This window comes from Tursiops truncatus, chromosome 6 (genome assembly GCF_011762595.2).
Source record: "Tursiops truncatus isolate mTurTru1 chromosome 6, mTurTru1.mat.Y, whole genome shotgun sequence".
NCBI lineage: Eukaryota > Metazoa > Chordata > Mammalia > Artiodactyla > Delphinidae > Tursiops > Tursiops truncatus.
In genome coordinates, this window is record NC_047039.1 from 18,213,741 (window position 1) to 18,228,011 (window position 14,271).

Genomic DNA, 14,271 nt, shown 5'->3' on the forward strand with positions numbered 1-14,271 from the left:
AGATGGGGGGGGAGGGGGGGAGGGGGGGAGGAGGGGGAGACTCTCCACTTTACAGATAATCAGTTGAGGTTAAATGACATCCATGGTCATGCAGTTAGTAAAGAGCTACCCATGAACTCTGGTCTTTGGACAACAACACTAGAAGTTGTTTTGTCCATATATGAATCTCAAGGATTGACTCACATTCACAGGGATATATTTAGGAAGTCTCTTTTTGGTCTCCCAGAAATAATACCACAGAGGTAAACACTGTCCATTATTCTCCCTCTGCAAAAGGCTGGCCCTATGTTATTAGTGGTAGGTTCACTCACACTTTTCCTTTTCAAGGCCAGGGAGGCCCCTTTTCCCTAGACCTAGCTCTTCCATGAGAATCTCAGAGAGAAGCTGGGAATGTTTGTTCTTAGCTTTTCAACCAGTTAGAAACCTCCCTATGCCCAGAGGGAGAGGGACCTTCCCAGAAGGCACTCTTGCACAAGAGCCCCCGCTGTTTTGTCCCTCCCTCTCCCATCTGCACCTCGGTGAAGTGTTCTTCGCCTTCTCCAGCACCCCTTCCTCACCAGAGCAGTGGGCCGGCCAGTCCACACCTCCTGACATCTTAGCAAGCAGCCCCTCCCTCGACGCAGATTAGGACCAGGGGCAGGCCAATGAAATGCAGGTCTCAGGGGAGGGGAAGCCTGAGAAGCTCCTCTGAGAGGCTGTGAGAGCCAGCAGAGGTGTCCCCAGAGAGCCCCTTCCCCCTCCCAGCGCCGGGGCTCGGCCCTGCAGTGCGGGGGTGGCAGGGAACCGCACCACTGCAAGTTGAAACAGGACTCTCCACTTCCCTCTCAGCAGCCAGACTTTAAATAGGATTAACGAGAGAGAACATTCTAAACACTGCTCTGCAGGGTTCCAGAACAGGCAGCCGGCGACTTCCTCTCAAGCTGCCATTTTGGACCCGTTCCCCTGGCTGCCCCTCTGACTTCCAGCTACTTCTTTCCCACTCGGCATTGCAGCTGTGCTCGGAACCTAACCTCAGGATCTCAAGAACGGGATGAGTCCCATCGTCCACCCGAGCACCTCCTCTGCTCACTGCTTGTGCCAGGAAGTGTCCTCTGACTCATACATTGAGACTGGTTATCTTCTGTGATACAATTCAGACCTTAGGGAAGGGAGTGGGAACTGGAGCAGGAAGGAAGCAGCCCTAAGTTGTCAAGGAGACATGTTCACCCTAGTGTGAAGTGCTCTTTCATAACAATCACGGTACCCCCAGAATTGTAGGAGATGTTATTTTAATCATCTGTACTTTTTTTCTGCATCCCTCCCTGTGGAATTATATTGTTAATATCACTCAAAAGTGTTGGAAACAGAGGATATGGGGGCAAGAGACTTGGCCAAGGTCACACAGCGACTGAGGGCAGAGTCTGATTCAAACCCAAGTCTCCAGCTCCAGTCTGTAGACTCAAAATGCTGCTCTCTTTTCCACTTCACCACGCTGAATGGGCTTCAGGCCAAATCATGAGGGGGTTTCTAATTGGAAGAAATAGGGTAGAAAAGGCCCTGGGTTTCTGATGGGGGGAGGGGAGGTGGCACAGAGAACAACAGCAGCTGAAGGGTTTTCCTGTAGGATGGATGCTGGGCTGGGCACAGCACAAGTGTTGACCCGTTACACCCTCACGGCAACACTGTGAGGCAGGTGTGGTACTCGGGAACCTCAAGCAAACTGAGGCTCCTTCACAGGGACAATTAGTCCAAGATTACCAGGAGCCTCTTCCCACCAAGGTGCTCTCTTGGTAGCTGCAACCGTCCTTCTTTGTTGCTCCCAGCAACCTTAGGTAAACAGAGTCAGAAAATGCCAGAAGCGACCTCAGACCTGGTTGTACCTGGTACAACCACCTGCTACCTTCCCTTCCCTGTCCCCCTCCCCTCCTCTTCTATTTTTGCAGCTGGTGAGATGGAGGCCTTCTCAATCAGTCTGGCAACAAAAGCAAAAGAAATGGTCAACATGTAATGAATACAGTCTGGGAACAAAGGCAAAATATAGGGTGAACACCTAGAGAATTTGATACACAAAGTGAAGGGAGTGAAGTCAATACCAGAAGACGTGAGGGGAGAATGGCAGTGCTAACTGAGGAGTGGAGTGACCTGGAAGATTTAATTAGAAAGCCAGGCAGGCCAGCAGGAGCCCAAGCCCAGGGCAGGTCCCAGCTGACCAGTCTTGATCCCACCAACTCTGAGGGGACAGCATCAGCCTTTCAGTCTAGGACTCCCAGAGCTGCTTCCTCAGAAACAACTGAGGAAATGTGTAAATTCCATTTCAGCACACGGGGTCTCAAAAGCCTCTCTGCTATTTTGTTGTTGTTTGTTTTTTTGTTTTTTTGCGGTACGCGGGCCTCTCACTGTGGTGGCCTCTCCTGTTGCGGAGCACAGGCTCTGGACGCACAGGCTCAGCAGCCATGGCTCACGGGCCCAGCCGCTCCGCGGCATGTGGGATCTTCCCAGACCGGGGCACGAACCCGTGTCCCCTGCATCGGCAGGCAGACTCTCAACCACTGCGCCACCAGGGAAACCCCCTCTCTGCTATGTTTTTCTACCCCCCTGGGGGGAGGAAATGAGCGTGCCAACATTCTCCAAAGGGGAACTAAATGATTTCCCGGAAGTCATGGTCTCATATGCTCTATTTGCTTAAATGAGTTTAGGGCTACAAGCAAATGTGGGCTGGGCAGGGCCCATTTACCAAAGGCCTCTCTCAGAACTGACACAGGTCATGCCAACTTCTTTGTCTGCGTGTCATTCCTCAGCCTAGGGGAGCAATTAGCCCAAAGCCAATTAGTCCATTATTCACCACCCACGTGCAGCAGCAGGCTGAGTGTTATGAGGGAGATAGAAAAATAAGAGAGAAAAATAAGAGGTGGTCCCTGCCCTTGTTTAGTCATTAAATGTGGAGGACCTATCATGGGCCAAGCATGGAGCTGACCACTTCAAAATCTAGTAGGAAAATGAGATGCATTCACCTGAAACAATAAAACACAAGTTACAAAGTGCACAATGAAGGAAAGAAGATCAGGACATGGATGTGACATGATTCAATAGGACTTCGGTGAGGTGGGAGTAGGGGCTGAAGGAGGGCTGGGTCAGAGCTTGGGGAGGGCCTTGAAAGACACTTCCATTCTGGCTAGAAGGAAGACAAGGGCACGGAGGTGGACGTGGCCTTGATGGAGGTGGGGAGGCCATGTGGAAATGAGGAGACATACATGTTGGAAAGAGGGAGAAAAAGGGATGCACAGGTAAGGAAGTGGCTCACTGTAGAAATGCTAAGAAATAAGTATAAACTTGATGGTGGACAGGAAGCGGCTTTATCTCGTGCTTACAGCGGTCCTGGAAGGCTCCACTTCATTGTGGGGGGTCTCTAACCTTGGGTAGAGCTTAGAAGCATCAACTCTACAGAGATGGCCAGGAAGAGTAGAGAGAGCAAAGGCTTTGGGTGGAACTGCATTCCAGTCCTTTTTCTTCCACTTATTAGTGGTGGGATTTGGGGCAAATTACTTAAGCCCTCTGAGCTGCAATTTTTTCACTTGGAAAATAGAAATAATGATTTCCACAATTAAGTAGATAAATATCTAATATTAAATATCTAATACTGTAGATAAAATGTCCAGCAAAGTTGAGGTACATAACAGACAAGCAGTGATTGTTAGTTCTCTCCATAGCTTCCCCCTTCTCCCTTGAAGACAAGAGATACAGATATATCCCAATATCTATTCCACTTCCAACCCTTTGGTCAAAGCCAGTCAAAGTAATCTCATTGAGTTTGCCAATGATTGCTTGCCGATGTGGCTAAGCCTGTCCAGCATCAGCAGAGAGCCTTCCAGGAAAGGTTTTCTTGATCCTAGGAAAGAGATGCAGAAACAAAGGTCCTTTAATCCTCAGAGCATTGCTGGTTTTGGGTGTGACAACTAGACTGATAGATCCAGCCTGTAGTCCTGAAGGGCAAAACCCTTACTCTGAGGATAGCAAACCGGGACATGGAGAGACATGATCTCTGATGACATTGTGAAGCCACGGTATGAACTAACCAGGGAGCTGATCACTTCATTTATTCATTCATGAGATTTTTTTCCTATTTTTTAAACCAGTTTGATTCAAGCTTTTCTATTACTTGTAAGTGGAAACATCCGCCGGCTTCACAGTTTTAGACAAACTAGTCCAAACCCTGGAAGAAATAGATTGCATAACAGGTGATAGCCCAGAACCTTTCCGAGCAAGGATGTTGAATTAGAAACAGCCTATGGTGTACTATTGAAAATGGTATTGGGGTGGGCGGAATCAAATCAGAACACTTCCTTCTTGTCTTTCCCTAATCTAGTTTAACCCTGCATTTACATTGAAAGGTTTGCTAAACAGTTATCTTATGAGCCTTGTCAGCTGGTGGCTGAACAAAGCTTATTAGCACTGGAAGCTAGTTAGTGTCACTTGAGTCCTTTGCATTAGCTAAGGTGGCTGGTTTACTATTCTCTGCTCAGGGGAATGCTGCCTGCCTGTGGTCTACACTGCCCAAACCAAAGCACATCACATACTGTATCAGTCACATGGTTGCTGAGGCCTTAAGGCCCATGCCTTAAGACCTTGGTGTCCCAGTGAGGCTGGGCCAACTTCCTGTCTTGGTCTTTGACTCAGTTTTCCTTTCAGTGAAAGAGTGGGGTGGACATACTTCTTAAGGTAACTTGAGCATCTTAGTGGAGTTGAGTCAGCCCAGGATAGGAATTCTGAGGTCAGCAAGTTCTCCCCAGGGCATCAAGGAGTGTTTGTTCTGTCTACAACTTCCGTGGTCTCCTGAACCTGAACATAGGTTAAGTACTCAGAATGAAGTTATAGATAATAATGCCACTGACGATAATGATGGTGATAATGATAACGATAAACAATTTCTGAAAGTCATGAAGTGCTTTCGAGGAAAGGAGAAACACTACTTGCATTTTATCTAATTTGTTTTCTTAACACCCAGAGAAGTCAAGGAAGAGATGTCCCTCCCAAAGCAAAGGAGTTTAGTGATATCCAGAGATAAGAGATGCAAGGTGCCCAGGGACATACAGGTAAGAAACGTAAATTCTGGTTATAAGAGCTTAACATCCAGGGCAACTCCAGGGCAACTGTTTTCTACCCTGGAGGGAGACAGGATACTGGTTAGGCATCCTCTAAGATCAGGAGGCACTGGCTTGGCCTACACGAAAACCAGCCTTCCTCTACTTTCCTGGGGTAGCTGGAAGATAGAAGTAGTGGAAGCCTGTTGATTCCTTAAAGCTTTTCTCAATTCTCTAGCATTATAATAGATTCTTGCCTACTTTTGGAGATTACCCAGCCTCAGTTAAATATAGTCAGCCTTTCTTACCTCCCAACCCAAGGCCCTGAATTTTTAGACTTGAAATAATATTAAACAATTATTTAACATTTTTTACTTTTCTTACTAACTTTGACGTCAGCAATTCTTTTCATATTTGTGTCACTGCCACAAGACAGATAGGGCAAATGTTATTATGCCCATTTCACTGATGAGCAAACTGAATCTCAAACAGGTTGTGACAAGACCACAAGTTTGAAGAAGTGGGAATAGGTGTGAATCTTTTGTATATGAGTTTATTGCTCTCTCTGCAACATCATCCTGCCTTCCACCATGGAATTTATTTAAGTACTTTTTGAGTGCTTGCTGTGTACCAACAATGTGCTGGGGATTCAATATTGAACAAAGAAGATATTGGTCTTTGAACAAGAAACTTACAGAAGAGTTGAAGACAAACAAGAAGCCAGGCAATTATTTAAATTGTGATAGGAGAAAGTGCATTGAGGGACTTTCCTGGTGGCACAGTGGTTAAGAATCTGCCTACCAATGCAGGGGACACAGGTTCGATCCCTGGTCCAGAAGATCCCACATGCCACGGAGCAACTAAGTCTGTGTGCTACAACTACTGAAGGCTGCATGCCCTAGAGCCCGTGGTCCGCAACAAAGAGTAACCCCTGCTTGCTGCAACTAGAGAAAGCCCGAGTGCAGCATCGAAGACCCAACACAGCCAAAAAAAAAAAAAAAAGTACACTGAAAAAAGCAGAGGTGTTTCTAGTTCAGACGAGCTGCTGGGTTAACTGGTCCATGGGCTTGGTCCTCTGTGGCCGATCTGAGGTCCTAGAGATGGATAACAGAGTGATGAGCTAGAACAGTAAGCTACTTGGCCCTCAGGTAATGAGCAGATGAAGATGGCAGGGAATTTTTTTTTAATATCTTTATTGGAGTATAATTGCTTTACAATCATGTGTTAGTTTCTGCTTTATAAGAAAGTGAATCAGTTATACATATACATGTGTTCCCATATCTCTTCCCGGCAGGGAATTTTTTATAAGAACATACTTTGTGACCCAGCTTTCTAGACTCAGCTCAGGCAAGGGAGAGCCTGTGTGATGCAGAGGGCCAAATGGGATACCCAGGGCCTAGTAGGGCAGCACTCTTTCACTAGACAAAGGAAGAGGAGCCACAGTGAGAATCTCACCAGTGGTTTTAGGGGCAGACACACCCAGGCATTGCATTACCATACCCAACAGCTGAATCAGGAAGCTAATTGTGGCCTTGTACTTCTGGAGTCCACATTCCTGAGGCTCTTGTGACCACACACACACACACACACACACACACACACACACACATGCTCACCATCACAGCTCTCCTCTCCCATTCTGCTTCCTTACTTCCGCCCCCACTGTCCATACACCCCACTTTATCTCTGAAGCAGCCCCTGCACAGGGTGTTTCTATTCTTCCATACTGTTTCTGGATTCCACCCCTCACACACCCACCGAAACTCTGCCCAGGCCCTTTGCCTAACTCATTCCTTCTAAGAGGGCTGTGTGTCAAGCCCTAGAATGTCTGCCTAGAATGTCTCTGACAGAGCCACAGTACATCAGTGCTGGAGGAGGACCCTTAAAGAGTTTCATCCAAACTGTCCACTTTGCAGCTGAGGAAACTGAGGCCTAGCCAGGGGCATGGCTTGTCCAAAAGCATTTACATAGTCAGTGGTAAGGCCAGAACCAGAAGCAGGCCTCCAGAATCCTTCTGCCCCTTTCATGGAATTCCACATCTGAAGACACAAAAATTAGTTTGATCGAAGTCTGAAGACCCCTGGGTCCCTTACTCTGCCTTCCAAGAATCTACCCTTTCTTGAAGGTGCTGAGATGTTTGATCTGTATTAACCCATTCAGCAAATATTACTGAGAAACTCTCATGTGTGGAGGTAACCACACCTATCCCTGGAGGTAGATGTAGAGTCCAGTACCTGACCCCAGATAGCTCAAGCTCCAAGGAATGCCAGCCCTATAGCCACAACCACCATGCAAGCAAGCACACATGTGCTGTGTGGATGGATGCAGCACAAGAGGCATGCATGGAGCTTTAGAGAAAGGAGCCATCATTCTACCTGGGATGATCAGAGAAGGTGTGAGTAAGGATTGCATTTTAGGTCTCAAATTTTGACAAAGAGAGAACGGCTTTTCGAATGAGGGATGAGTGCACACAAAGGTGGGGAAGAAGTGCTGTTCAGAGGAGGCTGAGGAGCCTTGGGGTTGACACACAGAAATTGTAGTATTACTTGTAATAGCTACCATGTGTATGTATTGGGTTGGCCAAAAAGTTCGTTCGAGTTTTTGTAAGATCCTTCGGGGGAAACGAACGAACTTTTTGGCCACCCCAATACTTACTAGGGATTCTTGTTTAAGCCTCACAACAAATCTATAAACACGAAATTCATTTATTCAACAAATATTTATCGAGTGCCTACTATGTGCCAACCAAGTTCTGTGTGTTGGGGATACATGTGTGAACAAAATGCACCAACTGTCTCAGCCATGAACAAAAGAGAAAGTCCCTGCCCTCAGGGAGTTTACATTCGGGAATTGTTACCCCCATTTTGTAAAGGAAAAAACTGACATATAAGGAAGTTAAGGTACTGGCTCAGGGTCATACAGTTGATAAGTAGCAGAGCCTGTTTGACCTCTTAAATCTCATGGTTTGCTGCCTCCCAGGAAGCCTGGAATTGAGAGATGGAGTCTTCACAGTCAAGAACTGGAGACAGGGCTTCCCTGGTGGCGCAGTGCTTGAGAGTCCGCCTGCCGATTCAGGGGACACGGGTTCGTGCCCCGGTCCGGAAGGATCCCACATGCCACGGAGCAGCTGGGCCTGTGAGCCATGGCTGCTGAGCCTGCGTGTCCGGAGCCTGTGCTGTGCAAGAACTGGAAATAGTGAGGATCCCCTAGAGCAGCTGTCCCCAACCTTTTTGGCACCAGGGACCGGTTTCGTGGAAGATAATTTTTCCACGGATGGGTGGTGGCGGGGGCATGGTTCAGGTGGTAATACGAGCGACGGGGAGCAGCAGATGAAACTTTGCTCCTTTGCACGCCATTCACCTCCTGCTGTGTGTTCTGGTTCCTAATAGGCCTAAAAAATTCGTTTATTTTTTTCCAAAATCTTACGGAAAAACCCGAGCGAACTTTTTGGCCAACCCAATACATACACATGGTAGCTATTACAAGTAATACTACAATTTCTATGTGTCAACCCCAAGGCTATTCAGCCTCTTCTGAACAGCACTTCTTCCCCACCTTTTTGTGCACTCATCCCTCATTCGAAAAGCCGTTCTCTCTTTGTCAAAATTTGAGACCTAAAATGCAATCCTTACTCACACCTTCTCTGATCATCCCAGGTAGAATGACGGCTCCTTTCTCTAAAGCTCCATCCGTGCCTCTTGTGCTGCATCCATCCACACAGCACATGTGTGCTGCCCTGGGGGTTGGGGACCGCTGCCCTAGAGGGTTTGAGTGGAGGAGTGGCAGAAACAAACTGGTGTACCTCCCTTCAGGCTGTCTTCCCCCATTCCAGTTATAATCAGAAGTCAGCCACCCCAGTCTTCCCCCGTCTGACACTCCCTGGGCAGAGCCATGCCTGGTTTTAACGCATTAGCCTTAGTGCACCCTCAGGACCCGAACTTCATGCAACACCTGGAACCCCACTTAACTGACCCTTTGTCTAACCAAAGCTTGTAAGGTTAGGTCCCCTCCTAGCTCAAATGCTAGAAGTTGAAAGTGAGGGTGGTAGAGAAAATGATAGCGTTAGAAAGGTACTGCGTAAGATTACAATCTGTAAACAGGCCTCAACTTTCACCTGAAACTCAGTCCCTGGGAAGGAGTTGGAAACCTTTGCCTTTGAACTGTCTTCGGAGTGGGAGTGCCAGTGGTCTAGGCTCCAATCTGCAATCCTGGCACGGTGAACCAATGCCCCTCACTAGGCTGCTGGTGCCGTCTTTGAACCTAGAAGTCCAGCCTTTTTGCAGGGTTTGGGGGTTGGAGTGGGGAGATGGTGCTAAGAAAATGAAACTTGTAAGAAGAAGGGGTGATAAGGAAGGACGTGAAAAAGAAGTGGGGAAATAAGAAGAAAAGGACAAAAAGAAGGAATGGGGGAAAGAGAAAGAGGGGGAGGAAAAAGACTGAGCAGACGGGTCTGTCCGCAGCGATGTGCTGAAGCTGAGATCGGAGAGTTGGGGGAGCCGGGACCCCGCGCGGGAGGCGGATGCAGGCGAGCCGGAGGTCGAGAGCAGCCCCAGCTGTCAGCTGGGAACAAAGGCCGCCGAGCCGCAAGGACCAGCCGCCGGCAGCGCCTGGCCAATGAGCGGCGCCGGCTCGGGCCCCGCCCAGCCCAGCCCCGGCCCACCCTGGCCAATGAACGGCGCCGACCCCGCCCCGGCCCGCCCGGCCCGCCCTGCCCTCCCGCCAGCCCGCGGCTCCGGGACCCGCGCGGAGGCCGGCGCGCCGGGAGCGGGCGGGCGCCGGGAGGGCGGCGAGACCGAAAGTTTCTCTGCCCGCCTAGTCCAGCGAGCCGGAGCCGCGAGCAGCCGCGGTATCCGCCCGGCCCGGCAGTTCTGGGAGAAGAAAGACGGGAGCACATCGCAAAACGCACTGAAAAACAAAAACTGAAGTCAGCCCCAGGCGCAGGGGCAGGTAAGGTGCGGTGGACGAGGGTCTCGCTCCCTCCAGAGGAGGGTCTACGGCCCCGACAGGGCGCCCCAGCTCCGGGGAAATTGCGCTCCCCGCGGCGTGCCAGCGCGTCCGTCGGTCTTTGTCTGTCTGTGCCGGCGTCTGTCCAGGTGTCTTTGTCTCCGCATGTAACTGTCAGGGTCTCCCCTCTGCCTGGGCGCGTGCGGTGGGTCTGGTACCAGCCCGGAAGAAAGCAGGGTGCGTCCGTCCTTCCGTCTTTGTCTCCGTCTCCTGCAGACGGGGTTTATCTACTGCAAGCCCAGAATCTGATCTGGGGGGACATAGGTGTTGGGTGACACCGATGTCCAGAGATGAGGAAGCAGGAGGTGTGCGTGAGGGTCTGACAGCTGGGGCCTGGGCACTGAACTTTGCTGTCTGGAACTTTGAAGATGGGCTGTGTCCGCGCTGGTGGTGGGGACACGGATGCGGTTAGAGGTTTGGATTGTTTCACTGAAGGAGTAGGTCGCAGGGGATGAGGTGGATAGTGGGGGTGATGAACCTGGCCCCCTGGAGCAATTCAGCCAAAGCAACACACACACACAGTCTCACACCTACACACACACCACATTTATTTCTTTCTCTCACCCACCGCAGGCAGCCAGCCCCTCACCCTCTCCCCACCCCTACACACACACACACACACACACACACACACACACACACACACACACACACACACACACCCTTCCACATGCTTATCTCCAGCCTTTAGAGCACACAACTCAGCAGCAATAGGACCACAACACCAAGGGCTTTCCCCTTCCTCCTCCAGGTGGAAAGGACTAAACTGAAGGACATGAGCATTCTGCTCGCCCATGGGTGTGTCATGCCTAGGAAAGTGCTCCAGACTCGTTAGCTTCAGGGTCCTCAATTTCCCAGGAGCAAGGAGTACTTAGGGCGCTGAGCGTCTGAAGTTTCTGGGTCCTTCCTCTTCCATTCCATGCACATCCTCTCGCTGCCATCAGCCCCTCTGCTCTGGTCTTGGGTTCTGGCAAGTTTGAGGAGGTACCAAGCTCTGCAGAGCCCTTGGGAGGAGCTGTGCCAGGTAAGGATCTTCTGCTCTGCCAGCAGTGCAGCCTAATCATGGGAGCTGAGACGCCCAGCCACAGAGAGATGAGTTGTCTGCTTGGCACTTCTGTCTGCACCAGAGACCCTACAAAAGAGCCTGTAGGTAGGGGCAGGAGAGCGTCTGTAACCTGAGCTTCCTCTAAGTTCAAAAACAATTTTCCCTGGACATGCTGAGGAAAATACAGGTGTTGGAAGTATATGTATATATGTACGCACATGAAGATGGGTATCTGAGACAGCATTTACGGGGAGGAAGGCTGTTTGCGTTCAAGGGTTGAAGAGAGCACAGTCTGTGGGTGAAGTCTGTGGACAGAAGCGTAACACTAATCAGGTGTGGGGTTTACACCTTGTATTTATCCAGCGCCTTTCTTCTTGAGGTGTTTTCTGCGCATCATAGACGTTACCTCATTTGGTATCTCCTTTACTCTCGTGACATAACTACCAGGTGAGCATGAAGCATGGCTGACTCTCTGTGTTCTGCCAGTGAAAAAAGTGAGGCCCCAGAGCAGCAGGGCTTTCCCAAGGTCCACAGCTAATTGGAGCAAAGTCAGGCGTAGCAAGTGGACTCCCCAGGCACGAGGGTTCAGCTGGGTAGATGTGAACGTGGGACACTCGCTCTGCCAGTAATGAGAAGAAACTCAGGTGTAGAAAGCAGAGTGTCTCTTTGAAGGTATCAGTGTGTGAGCCAGGAGGATGGGACATTTGAGATGGTGGTTTTTGTTTTTTTTTTTTTAACATTTATGGCAGTCTCTGCGATTCACAAGGTAGAACCTGTTTTAATAGTTCAGCTTGTGTGTCTGTCTGTCTGTAGGAGGAGCCCCTCATCTGGTCTGCCCCTGTGTCCAGGTAGATGTGTGTCAGGGTGGCTGCCGTCAAAGGGGTGCTGTTGTGCAGTGAAGGCTGGGGAGAGCCAGTGCATTGGGAATGTGTGAGGGAAAGATGCGCCGTGCCATTTCGAGAAACCATGTGTCTGCCTGTATGGGCACAGAGGTGGATGGGCTCCAGCTACGGGAAAATGGCTTTCTAGTCCCCAAAATGTATGTATATGCCTTTGCACTTTTTCAACATTCATTTAATAAATATTCATTGGATGCCTACAAAATGCAAGGCTCTGGAGCAGAAAGTGAGTCTACAAAGACAAAGAAGGTGATTATGGCAAACCTGTGGTTATGCAGCTTACAGAATAGTGTAATGGGGAATATTTAGCAACATTTAATACCCTTCACTAAGTACCCTGTGTGTCCAGTACTTTTTATTCATTATCTCCTTTAATGCTCAGCACAGCCCCACAGGGTGTGTATGATTATTAGAGGAGGAGACTTAAATAACGTTGCCAGGATAGGAAATAGGGGAGCAAGGGTTTGAACTCAGCTCAGCCTTGCCTCTGGCTCTTTCCACTTTCTTCTGCTAGTTTTAGTGTTTGTTTTGTTTTTTTGTTTGTTTGTTTGTTTTTGTTGTGGCCTCTCCCGTTGCGGAGCACAGGCTCTGGACGCGCAGGCTCAGCGGCCATGGCTCACGGGCCTAGCCGCTCTGCGGCAGGTGGGATCTTCCCGGACCAGGGCACGAACCCGCGTCCCCTGCATCGGCAGGCGGACTCTCAACCACTGCGCCACCAGGGAAAGCCCTCTTCTGCTACTTTTGAACATGTTTCTTCTGTGCAAAATATTCTTACCCTGTTCCTCTACCTCCACCCAGCCAGCCCCTGCTGGCACTTCAGATTTTAACCATGAGGATCGACTCCTCCAAGAACCTGTCCCCTCTTCTCTCCTGAAGTCTGGGTCACATGCCTTCCTCCGAGTCCATCATTCCTTGCTCTCCTAGCATTTACCCACGGGCCCCTGAAGAGCCTCCAAAGTTCCTAGAGGCAGAGATCTTGTCGTGAATTCCCAGCTCAGAGTGGTGTTTGGCTGCTAGGAGGAATCCCATAGGAAATGCGTGTTTAATAAAGTAATGGGAGAGAAAAGAGCTGTCAGAGACTCTTGGTGAGAGCACTTTTCCTAGCAGCAGATTTCTGCTTGGGGGCACTTTGCTGGAGTGACCTCTGACTTCCTGCTGCTATTACTGGGCCAACGCTTTCAGGGCCTCTGCCTACATGGGCCTTCTCCATCCTGGTTCCTGCCTCCAGTAGTTCAGGAGCCTAAAGAAAACCCAGCCTTCACCCACCCTGCCAACCTACGCACTCTATCTCCAGGTCCATCGACCGAGAAGTACAATTATACAAGTGGGAAGTGCTAGATGTGATGTTGATTTGGGGTTTTAAAATCCTGCACTTGGAATCCCAGGGGGCAGTGGTTCCAGGGCAATGATGAGGTGTTTCTGGGGTTTGGCCAATAAAAAAGTGTCCAACTGCCTGGGGAATCTTTAGGAGATTTACATGGTTAAGTCTTTGAGTTTGCTTTTGAATAGATCTTTGTGCTGCTGCAGTTTGAAAACCACTGTTCTGAAATGGACATTCTCACTGTGCTGTTGGGAGTGTGAGTTGCTACCATGTTTGGGGAGGTCATCTGGCTTGTGATTTGCCCAAGGTCACACGGTTCAGAGTCTGGTGACTCCCTTCCCATGCCCTTTGCACCACCCCATTATTTCTCATATCAGGATTTCACATACCTTCTCAGGGGTCCATGACAATTTTCGTTTTCCTTTCAAAGATCATCGCTCAAGTTTGAAAGCTCCGCATTTCACTCTTTACTAAAGGTCTTAGCCATGCGAGGTGCCAGGGAGATGGGGGATAAACAAAATGGCTAAGTAATGGTTTGAGACTAAAACTTGTGAGGAGGATTGAAGAGGAACCAGCCCCCATGAATCAGTGACAAGTACATTGAAAACTGGATCATGCTAACTTTGAACACAGCAGCTGCTCCCCGGGAGGGGAGGTAAGCTAGAACTCTCCAGGGTGGAGGTGGCCATGAACGGAACCTTGAAGTTGAACCTAAGGAAGGGATTTATACCTTCCCTTTAGAGAGGAAGCGTAGCAGCAGCAAGGTCATAGCTCCCAGATGCAAGCTGAGAGCCTAGGAGATGGATCTCTCTCTCTCCAAGGGGAGCCCCAGAAGGAGCCTGTTACCTCCTTCTGCCCGGCTTAGCCAGCCACCCGGACCAGACAGAGCTGGAGAATGCAGGGTGGGTGGTCACTCACCTCTTATAACTGCCTCCAGCCGAACAA

General features: G+C 49.6%; 1 protein-coding gene across 2 annotated transcripts in view; it reads left to right on the forward strand.

Annotated features, from left to right (window-relative positions):
• The first annotated feature begins 9,779 nt into the window (after nucleotides 1-9,779).
• LZTS1 (leucine zipper tumor suppressor 1) overlaps nucleotides 9,780-14,271 on the forward strand; it is a 49,601-nt gene continuing 45,109 nt past the window's right edge. The window contains exon 1 of one of the 2 annotated variants that reach the window (XM_033857732.2): nucleotides 9,780-10,009. The gene's annotated coding sequence lies outside the window, so the exon portion shown is untranslated. The remainder of the gene's footprint in view (nucleotides 10,010-14,271) is intronic. The other variant, XM_033857731.2, reaches the window with a different exon arrangement.